The sequence below is a fragment of the Euprymna scolopes genome, chromosome 12, assembly GCF_053919585.1.
Source record: "Euprymna scolopes isolate OS-2025 chromosome 12, ASM5391958v1, whole genome shotgun sequence".
Taxonomy (NCBI): Eukaryota; Metazoa; Mollusca; class Cephalopoda; order Sepiida; family Sepiolidae; genus Euprymna; species Euprymna scolopes.
Genome location: NC_136493.1, coordinates 130,103,898 through 130,115,968, shown reverse-complemented (window position 1 = coordinate 130,115,968; position 12,071 = coordinate 130,103,898).

Genomic DNA, 12,071 nt, shown 5'->3' with positions numbered 1-12,071 from the left:
AGAAAATACAGGATTATACAGCGAAGGCACGCTCTCGAGGCCATCACTGTTTCACCCGGCACCTCCTTCACATGCCTAATCTATGACCGTACCTATGGGTCCATGATTGGACTATTTAAACATAAGCAGATTTACAAGAAGAAAATCGTTATCATCGGATAACAATGGGAAACCAAAAAGATTATTTAAGCGTTCAATATCGTAGCCCAATGTTTGTTGAATTTTTTGTTATATTCTGTTTATTTTTCTAATTTACATACTCTTTTCTTTCGAACTCATTCTATTGCTTTAGTAGAGTCTTCATTTTATTTATCGTTTGTAGTTCAATTCTGATTTAAAATGAGTTACCCATGTCAATAAACAGGCACTATTTCACTCAGCTGCGAATTCCGCTGTCAGCTAAATAAGCCCGTACCATCTTGACATTTGACATAATCGTCTAAGGATACGCAAAACAGTCTAAGAATTCACAAGCTGAGGTGAAAATTGACAGCGTATCAACCCTATTTCGTCGGAGATTGAAACTAGGAAGGCTATTCTCAATCCAACGCTACTGTACTTTGGGGTAATTGCGCCAACTAAAAAAATACTCTTTATATGCGTGGTTGCCAAAAGAGCACTTTTAGCTAGTTGGCGCAATTACCCCGGATTTGGCGCAATTATCACAAAGTACGGTATATAACTTTAAACCATTTTTTATTTTACTTTTTTATATACATTGTTAATCGGTTGAAGTTCCCACGAACCATGCGTGAGAACCTATAATTGTTTTTGTCTTCGCCACATGCTAAATCCAAGTGCAGATAAAATTATTATTGTTAAAACCATTGTACTGAGAGGTTGATGTCAAAGGGTTGTGCCAAGATTGACCCCCCCCAAGTTGAATCATATTCTATTTCCATAAAAATCAGGGAATCTCATGGCGAACATATATGCACCTGTTCGATTGGGATTGATCAATGTTTGAGGATCCGATATGAGGTGAAATTCTCTGCTTAGTTTTGATAAATGGAATTTCGCCTAAACCACTCTATTCACCACCGTATAAAGAGCGCGACGCTACCAAAAAAATGAGGAGACGAGAGCAGATATGAGAATAGAACAGGTAAAAAACAAGAAGACGCTGACGAAAGAACGAGCGAGAGGCTCGAAGCATCTATTTGGAACTCCCTCCTCGAGAATATTCCGGCCAAATAACTAACCTCTGTCAAAATCGAATTGCGATTCTATGCAAGAGAGAACTTTTAGTCTTGCTAAAAAATTTTTGTTTTAAAAAGAAGAAGCTTACCAAAGCGAAGCCGACAGCCTAACTTGCAATTTAGATACGAGGACGCGAACATTACTGCCTGCGAACATTAGCGTCTTACACTATCGTTTTCCTTCTCCACTCTACTTGATATCGAAAGCAACTGCTGCTACGAAGAACGATCGTTAGCATGCTGGTACCCCGAAAAAAGAGAAAGAAAAAAAGACACAAATAACATAAGGATTATTGCGTATGACTACGGTCTTATAACCAAATATTTTTATGTTGAAAATTATATTCATGTAAATTTCGCCAAGGACCCAAAATATATATTTTCTTTACATACATTAGTCACTTGTGGTGTCGGTGGGATTATTTTTGGTTCGTTGGAAAGAAAAGTTTATTTTACAGCAATCAATACAAGCCGAACTGATCGACCAAGCGAAGATAAATCCACTGTTTTGTATAGTCGAGGCGCCGCCAAACCAAGCGACAGCTAAGCCACTCTTCTGTACAACAGAGGCGCCGCCGAACAAAGCGACGGTTTACTCACCATTTTATACAGAGTAAGCGTGCTGGGGAACACTAGACGATGACAAGATTTCATTCTGAATTTCCGGGTTATGAACGTTAAATTTTATTATGACTCGGCCACCCATGAGGTTTCCAAGAACATTGCAACCGTCTGAATTCGACCTCTGACGGCCAAAGGGGAGAGATCACGGTTTAGGACAGGTTTATTAACTCTTTGTCCTACTATCATGAAACAGGGTAAATTCTCGCTTCAGCCCAGGGCGGTGGTGGTACCATCCGTCGATTATGTATGTCTTTGTAGATTGTTATATATTTATCAGTAGAGGATTAATATATTTTACTTTATTCGTCTTAGCTCTGTTTCTGCTCAAAGCAAAAACAAAACCAAACCAAAACAAAAAAACAAACAAACAAAACAAAAAAAAAACGGAGCTCCTCTGCTGCTTTCTATCACATTGTCAGAGAGAATTAGCGAATTTAAACTTGCCTTTTTCCACACCCAAGAGAAAATCGGTTCAGTGCGTTTTTCGGGTAGCAAATTAAAAAATAAAAATTAAATACACGAACAACTCTTCACCACCTAAAACGCATTAGGAAAAATATTCTTTACTTAAAGTAATAGTCAATATTTTTTCTTTATATCAGAAATGATGGTAATATACATAGAAAAAATTTTATTACTGAAGTAATTCCATAATTTATATGAATATTAGTGCGAACACTGGTGAATTATTTTTTTGCAATATTTACAGTTGTGCAATCGTATATTTTACTGTCTATCTACGGCGTTAGTAGTTCAATTCACAATACAGTCCTGATTAAAAGTGATTTAGCTATCGATTAAATGGATAACTCAATTATGGTGATCTTATTTGGCGTTAACCTCTCTCTCCATTTGTGCTGATGATGAGATTGTATATTGATAAACTTGATATCGTATCCGAAACGATCGTACATGTTTTTAAGTTGTTATTGTTTGAATTATTAACACGTACATAAATGATCTTATATTAACTTTGTTTACTTCATATTTACCCTACTTCGGCTCTGGACGATATAACTCCGGTTCCATTGAGCTGACTCTATATCTTCAGTATTTGAACAACTGTTCGTAATTTCCTGCTTTCCGCAATATAAAAACTAGCAAAGTAATTCCCCATATATTTTAGTTCTTGTGTCCTAGCCTCAGTCTATTATTTCAATTTATCATAATGTTTTCCACTTTGTATTTGGTGCTTAAAATATATAAGTAAATTATGGTAATCGTTTTGTTTAAATAATATATCTACTTGCTTTTCATAATTTACCTAAGTAGATTATGTTACCTATTTTTAACCTATAATATTGATTTGCCGTATAATTTTTGATATTTTCACTTAGGTCTTAATCTTAGAATTTAAATAGTATTTTTTATTTGTTACAACCCATGTGAGCATGTATCTAAGTAGATTATATTTGCCTATTTATACATTAAAATTTTGGTTTGCTGTAAAATATTTTGGATTTCGCACCTTAGCATATGTTTAAGGGTTTTGTTTAATGTCTAAGCCTAGTAGTGATGATGTGGTTTTATCCAATTAAAAAATCTTTTGCATCATCTCTGAAACGATCGTACACTCATTAGTTGTTTAATGTTTACTTTTAATGTCCAAATACATGATTTCTGACGACCTAGTCCACAAATTCCTAAATTTCATCATGACAAGTTTCAAGAAAAAATACACGATTAAACCCGGTTCTCCAAATTCCAACGTAGACCCCTACTACCATGTCTCCTTCTCCAACATCAGGGGTCTACGTTCTAACCTTCCAGAGGTTGAAGTCCAATTACATGAGACTAAACCAGACCTTTTACTTTTAAGTGAAACTGGCATTGGACAGACTATTTCCCTAGAAGAGTTTGCAATTACAGGATACTCTAACTTAACTTCTAAATCTGACCCCCAAGATCGCCATGGGCATGGAATATGTGCCTATATTAAAGATAGCTTTCCATGTGGTAGGGACATCTCCAAGGAAGATCCTAACTTACCCTATATGTGCTTCCGGGTTGCTTTAGCTCACACTACTGCATTTATATTTACTCTCTATCGCCCCCACAACAGCGGAGTTTCTATCTTTCAAAGCATATCTGAGAAAATTGACCAAGTCCAATCTGCTTATCCTTCAGCTAACATTCACGTATGTGGTGACTTCAATGTTCACAACGTCGAATGGTTGACCCACTCAAACAAGACCGATGATGAGGGGAGGTTCTGTCATGATTTCTCCATTGCCTATGACCTCACTCAGATTGTTCAGGAACCAACCCGTGTGCCCGACAATGACGGCCAGTATGCTAGCCTACTAGACCTTTTTCTCACAACTTGCCCTGAACTATGTTCAGTTTCTGTTCTGTCGCCTCTGGGATCTTCCGACCACTCTGTTGTATCAATTAAGATAAAAATGAAATGTAATAATTCCCCAGACGTACCTCTCCATCGTACAGTATATCGATACACTAAGGCTGACTGGGATAGCTTCCGTACATTTATATCTGATCTACCTCTGCATTCCATGTTTAAAAAGGATGTGTCCTCTATAGTATTAGACCTGACTGAATGGTTAATTGTAGGTATTGACCATTTCATACCCTCTAAAAAGTTTCAGCAAAAACCTAACAGCCAGCCATGGTTCTCTCCAGAATGTGCTGCTGCCATTGCGCACAGAAATCACTTTTTCCACTGCTTCAAACGTAATAGATGTATGGAAACTAAAGCCGTTTTCAGGACTGCCAGCAACCATTGTAAGAAAGTAATAAGGAACGCAAGAGAGTTGTATGCTCAATCTGTTAAGTCCAAAGTAGCTGAGCAGCGGCTTGGTTCCCACCAGTTTTGGCAAATAGCAAACAGAATCCTGAACAGAAGCGTGCGCTCCATCCCAACTATTATCAATGGACCTGAGGTAATCTCGTCAGCATCAGACAAAGCCAAACTCTTTGTCATGAACTTTGCAGCTAATTCTACCCTTTGCGACCAAGGCCGCCAACCCCCAATATTTCCTCCTGTATCAGAAAACATGCTATGTGATATACGTATATCTGTACGTGATGTTGCCAAGCTAATCAAAAACCTTGATTCCAGGTAAGCAACTGGCCCTGACGGTATTCCAATTATAGTACTAAAAAAACTTCAACCTGAACTAGCGCCCATACTTACAAAACTGTTTAAACGTTGTCTTAAGGAAAATAGTTTCCCATCTCCCTGGAAAATCTCATCAGTATGCCCTGTATTTAAGAATTCAGGTGATCGCTCATCCCTCTCTCAGTACAGGCCAATAAGTCTCCTGTGCGTCATGAGTAAGTTGCTAGAATCTGTGTTAAATAGAGAAGTAATCAACCATCTCAACAAAAATAACCTTCTTAGTGACACTCAATATGGTTTCCGTTCTGCTAGATCTACAGCAGATGTGCTTACAGTTATATCGCATAGGATTAGCAAATCTCTCGACGGTGGCAATCTTTGTAGGGCAATTGATCTTGACATATCTAAAGCCTTTGATAGGGTATGGCATAAAGGTTTACTTCACAAGATCTCCAGCTGTGGTATAGCTGGAAATGTCTTCTCAATTATTAAATCATTTCTTTCTGATAGGTTCATAAGAGTAGTAGTTGAGGGGCAAAAATCAGAAGCTCACAGTATTAATGCCATGTCCCTCAGGGGTCCATTCTGGGCCCAACTCTTTTCCTGATCTACATTAATGATCTTCCAAATCACATCCTTACATCATTTGTAGACATTTATGCTGACGACATTACCATTTATGGTTGCACATCTAAGACAGTAAACGACCAAGTTCTCTCTGATTCTCTCTCCTCTGATCTTGAGCACGTAGTACAATGGGGAAAGGAGTGGCTGGTTACTTTTAATGCATCTAAAACCAAGCTTCTCTCTTTACATCATCAACATTCTAATCCACATTTGGTATCAATTGAAATGAATGGCTCTCGTCTTCAGGAGGCCTCAAGTTTTGACAAGCTTCTGGGCTTGACCATTACTCCTGATCTTAAATGGAACACGTACATCAAATCTGTTGCCAAGGCCGCTGGAAAAATGGTGGGATCTTTCTATCGATCCGGTAAATATCTCACTGCTGATGCAATTCTCTATCTATATAAGAGCCAGGTACGTCCAAAGATGGAATACTGTTGCCACATCTGGGCAGGAGCTGCTAGAAAAGACTTGTCCTGCCTTGATAGAGTTCAAAATAGACTTCGTAGCCTCGTAGGAGATGTCCTTTTCTCTTCGCTGCAACCTCTATCTCACAGAAGAGATGTTGCGAGTTTGTCTCTGATGTATCGTTATTTTCATGGAAAGTGTTCGACTGAGCTTCAATATATGGTCCCCCCCTCGCCAAACTTTCACAAGAAACACTCGTCTAGCTGTAAACACTATCAATAATTTCCCCCACTCTTTATCTGTGCCTAAACCTAAACGTAGATTCCATGAACAAAGCTTCTTTCTTAGAACTGCACGCCTGTGGAATTGTCTTCCGTTTTCCTGCTTTCCGGCTGACTACAATATGGTTGTGTTCAAGTCTAAAGTAAATAAGTTCTTGATGAGCCGTTCCATATAAGTTATCAAATTTACCAAATTTTCATTACTAATGATTACTATATTGTCGAATTTCTACTGTACACTCTTTAACCCTTATCCTTGAGTGGCCTCTGGGCCTTGATAACGTGGTGATGCCTATGTAAAAAAACCATCACTCTACCATTTGCTTTATATATATATATATATATATATATATATGTGTGTGTGTGTGTGTGTGCATGTGTATGTGTAATAACTAAGAGATATGCTAATAGATAGATATAAACGAGGAGATGTTTTTAAGCATACTTTGCCTGTGGCACCAGATATTTGATCTTGTTATAAAATTATACACTATTCATCAGAGAATTGCCACTTACCTTTTTAATATCTTTGGTGAATCTCAAACTCCTTACAGGCAAATGTTTTTATTTTATTTCATAATTGAATCATTTAAAGACAATTAGTGTTTACTTCAGGTGCAAGCAAACATCAGCATCGGCTTTCGTTCTTCTTACATTTTCCTCTTTATTTAAATGTTTATTGATTTGATCGACGGCTTGGGATGAATGCCAGGCTAGCCACACTGACGAGCTTTTATACAGCGAAACAGTTTGATTGTAAATTTCCCTATATGACCCCTCATTCTCGGGTCAAGAACTTAATGGATATCACCTCCTACTACTTCAGCGTAATCCAAAACTATTTGTAAATAAACAAATGATGCACTTTAGAAGTGACAGCCAATGTGCACTGGTAGATGAAGCTACTGGCTATAGTTTCGATGCTTGTTAATTCTTGGGAGGGGTAATAGTCTAGGAATGCACAAAAGTTATGTTGCAGAGAAAAATCAGTTTGTAGATTATTACATATCAGATTGACAAAAAAGCTTTTGCGGTAAGTATAGACACTATACATCTTACATACGGATAAAATAGAACTACAATCCCCGTCCTCCCTTGATTCTTAAACACGTAAACTACCTGCATTATTTAGGACTATGATAGAAACCCTTGATACCTTTTTACATTACTTTTTATAGTGCGCTCCTCCTTTATCTTAGAATTCAATGTATTAATTTATTTCGTTCCTGATGAATCCTTCACTAGACGTCACATCCCCATTATGTTACCTAGCATCTTCTTTACTCTTTTGATGAGAAGCATTAGGCTTCGAAATGCTTTATTACAAAGAGTCCCCTTTATCCCCAAATAAATGTATGTATACCCTTATTAAATAAATGAATCATTCTATAGTTATTAACATATAGTTTTTGTGACTTCATTTTCCACACGTACTGTCTTATATATATACAGGGTGGTTACAAAGTCTGGCAACATAATGTAGCCAGACTTTGTAACCACAAAAATTTCACGCGCAAGCAACTTTGAGTGGGTATCCATAGTCTGTCCAAGACTAAAGTAGCCCGCTGCTATATATATATATATATATATATATATATATATATATATATATATATATATATATATATATATATATATATATATATATATATATATATATATACAGGGTGGTTACAAAGTCTGGCAACATAATGTAGCCAGACTTTGTAACCACCCTGTATATATATATATATATATATATATATATATATATATATATATATATATATATATATATATATATATATATATATATATTGTAAGCAAAAGGACTGCTTGTTGGGTTTGAACGTGATCAGCCTCTAAAATTCATCCCCATACGATTGCTTTAGCTCTTGTCCCTTCTTTTTAGATCACTAAAATTTACTAAAAAATAAATCCCTCCATTTCAATTGACTCGTTTTGATTTTTTTTCTTATTTCCCTACTTTTATTTTTTAGTCGCTATCCATGTTCCTTTTCTCCTCGGTCTTTTTTTCTAATATAAAATGAATTCCGAAGGAATACGTCTTCCCTTCATGATTGCCTTAATAAAGTTTTGTACCTCCAAGAAAATCATTATATATATATATATATATATATATATATATATATATATATATATATATATATATATATATATATATATATATATATATATAAGGAGTTATATTTGGTAAAAACAGGGGAAAAGTGCTCAATAATTTAATAGAGCTAAATGTGTTTTTATTATTTCAACCTCGGTTTTTTTTTAAATCATTACACATTGTTTCAATCAAGGACAATAATATTATCCTGCTGATCTCGTCAGACAATTCAAGTCAAAATAAAAGATTCTTTAAAATTACAAATGAGCATCAAAAACCAAGATTTGAAGTGATGGATAGAGGGGAGAGAGTGTGGAGTGAAAGGGATGAAAAGTAGAAGGGAAAAAAAGGAAGAGGGGTGGGGGAGAAATATAGATCATATGTAGTTAGATTTATAGTTAAAGATTAAGAGTAGAAAGAAAGAAATTAAAGTTAGAGAAATAAAAAGAAAGGAAATTGTTAAGAGAGGAAGAAAGAAACGGTAAATATTACGGAGTTAGAAAGGGAAAGCGAAAGGAGTAAATAACGAAACGGAGTGCGTCAGACAAGTGTCAACAGAGGACAGCAGTAAAATAAATTGCACGTGCTAATGCAGTCATACATCGGTTAGAAGCTCTATGTATCTAGTTACTGTGGTGGTGGTAGGTATGACAAAGATACGTCTAGTTTAAAAGAAGGTGAATACATACGTCCAATGGATTTAACGTAAGATCTTTTATATAAATGAAAGGGGTAATGATTATAGATTTATAAGTAAATAATTATTAAAATTTGATAGGATAATTATTATATTTACTATTATTGCTGATAGAATAAAAGATAAATAACTATTATTTTCATTACTAATGGAATAGAAAATAAAAAATAAAAAATATATAAAGATTAAAAAAATAAAAAATAAATAAAATAAAAAGTAAATAGAAATAATTATTTTTGTGTCTGGAGTAAAATATAAATAACTATTGTTTATTATTTAATTATGAATAAAAGATAAGTAACTGTTATTATTATTATTGTTATTATTATTATTAATCTTAATAGGGGAATAAAGGATAAATAATGAAAGAAAGAAAACAAACATTATTTCATAGTTATTACTTATGGAATAAAAGGTAATTAACTATCATTATTGCCGATGGAATAAAAGAAAGGTAGATAACTATTATTTCATAATAATCACTCGTGGAATAAAACATGAATAACCATTATTAATACTAAATATCACTAGTGGAGAAAAATATTTGTATATTTTATGTTATTGTATAATTTTTACACATAGAATTAAGGAAAATAACTATTATTATTATTACTAATGGGATAAAAGGTAAATAACCATTATTTTATGATTATTATCACTGGGATAAAGAATAAATAGACAATTATTATTATTATTATTATTATTATTATTATTATTATTAATTAAATAAATAAAGTTAAGGTAATTGGCTTCAGTAGGATGGTGTTAAATGAAAGTGCTTCAGTATGTTATAAAGTTGCTAAGGAGGTGAGATTTGTAATGTTGTCAAACAATTGACAGCTCACTTCTGATATTTAGCAGTTTGTCTCTATCTTTGAAGTTCGTGATAAAAAATTGTTCATGTAGACAAAGACAGCAAGTTGAATATATATATATATTCACCTTGCATACACACACACACACAAGTATATATATGCAAGGTGAATATATATATATAAACTCGCGCAAAGAAGAGAACTTAAAAATGAAGCCAAGTACACGCATATGACATCAGTGAGACGTCATAAAAACAAAAACAAAAAATAAAGACAAAAAAAACGAACAATAAAACAAATAAAAAATCTATTTTTAAAGTTAACTTTATATATATATATAAATATATATATATTATATATATATTATATATATATATATATATATATATATATATATATAGACATATATATAAGGTAAGTTAAACTCGTCGTTTCAGAACCCCCCCGGTCCCTAACTGTTTAATTTCACCACACCCCGATCAATTACCTCCCTTGATGCAAGCGATAATTACTAAACGATATGTTAGATAGACAAAAATATTAAATCTCTTTTAATTATTTTACGGCGAGAATAAATTAACCAGCGACGCTTTTACAATTACATACTGATCGAACTTAATTATATGAAACGGAACTGCAGTATTCGTTATGGCTTTGAGTTCCAAATAACTGAAATCGGTCAGACAGCCCGGCACATTAGGCCGGTGTCTGTGGGGGGGGGCGGTTGATGCATCGCCGTGTCTGTAGCGTTGTACGATGCCCCTTTCCTCCAATTTTCTTTCGCACTTTAGAAACATCTATGGTAAGTTTTTCATTCTTCAGTTAACCTTAAGCATACAGTCAGCCTGCTCATCTGAAGATGTACTACTAACTGTAGAGTTGAAATTTATAAAAAGATATGGTTAACTGATTGTTTTGTTGTTTATCTTCTTATATGAAATTATACAATTATAGTCATTTACATATAAGCTGTTTTGCTGTATCACAGCTATTCAGTATGACTAGACCAGCACCAATCACAATCAACTTACGATTATATATCTCCTAAACTAAGGGACAGGCTCTGTTGATAAATCATAGTTACACTGGTTTCTATAATTGTAGAATTCGGTCGTTATTATAGTGATCTATTTGTATAAGAGCTTTTCATTATGTTAAATTAGTAGCAGGTGATATCATTAACAAGAGTGCTCAACCTAAAAAGGAGAACTTATATATGCGTCAACTGACAGATTGTTTCGCTGTATCACAGTTTTTCAGAGTGTCTAGATCAGTATCCAAGTAATTTCCCTGAACGTTGTGTGGGAAAACGTATGGGCATTGCGAGGTTGTCTAAGAACTGATCACTTCAACATTGATTTCATTTGATGGCGAAATTTCACTATAGTAGGTATCTCAATCCCGACACAATCCTTTCCTTTTATAAGAGTTTGTCATCATTAGCACCAGCATCAGCATTAGCATCACCATCGTATGAATCTAAAGATTCTATTATTGGCATTAGTTTCCGCGATAATTTTATAGACATTATTCTTTCTAGAAAGTCACCAGGTATTTACTCGTCGGACCACGAGAAGGTTGCCAACATCCTAAATTAAAGTGATTTTTTGTGGAATGAACTGGATTCGAACTTAAAACACCCAGATCGTCAATCCGTGTCGTTAACCACTAGAAAACCGACACCTTCCTTTATATGAATTAAACACGTCCTGAGATGAAATACTGCTGCAATATGTGGGGAGGAGATGCTCAGAGCATCCTTTTCTGCCTTGACAGGATACAAAACCGTCTTCGAAATCTAGTGGATGATGCCTTTTTCTTCTCCTTACTACCTCTTTATCACAGAAAGGACATGGTGGATCTATTTCTGCTCTATCGTTATTTTCGTGACAGGTGCTCGACTCAGATTCAGTATATGTACCCCCTATCAAACATTAATAATACTCGTCTAGCTAAGACAACTATTGACAATTTTTCCTACTCTCTATTTTTGTATAAAACCAATCAAAACTTCCCGTAGTAAAGTTTCTTTCCCAGAACCGTGGAATACAACACCCCGGGGCTGCTTCCCAGCTGGTTAAAATATGATTGTTTTCAAGTTCAGGTTCTTGTTGAGCCGTCCTCTTAGAGAATCAAATTCCCCAAATCCCCAAATTTCCACCACTAACTATCATCACGTTGCCTAACATTTCAAGACTATCTTGCACATGTTAAATCCTATTCTCGGGTGGTCCCTG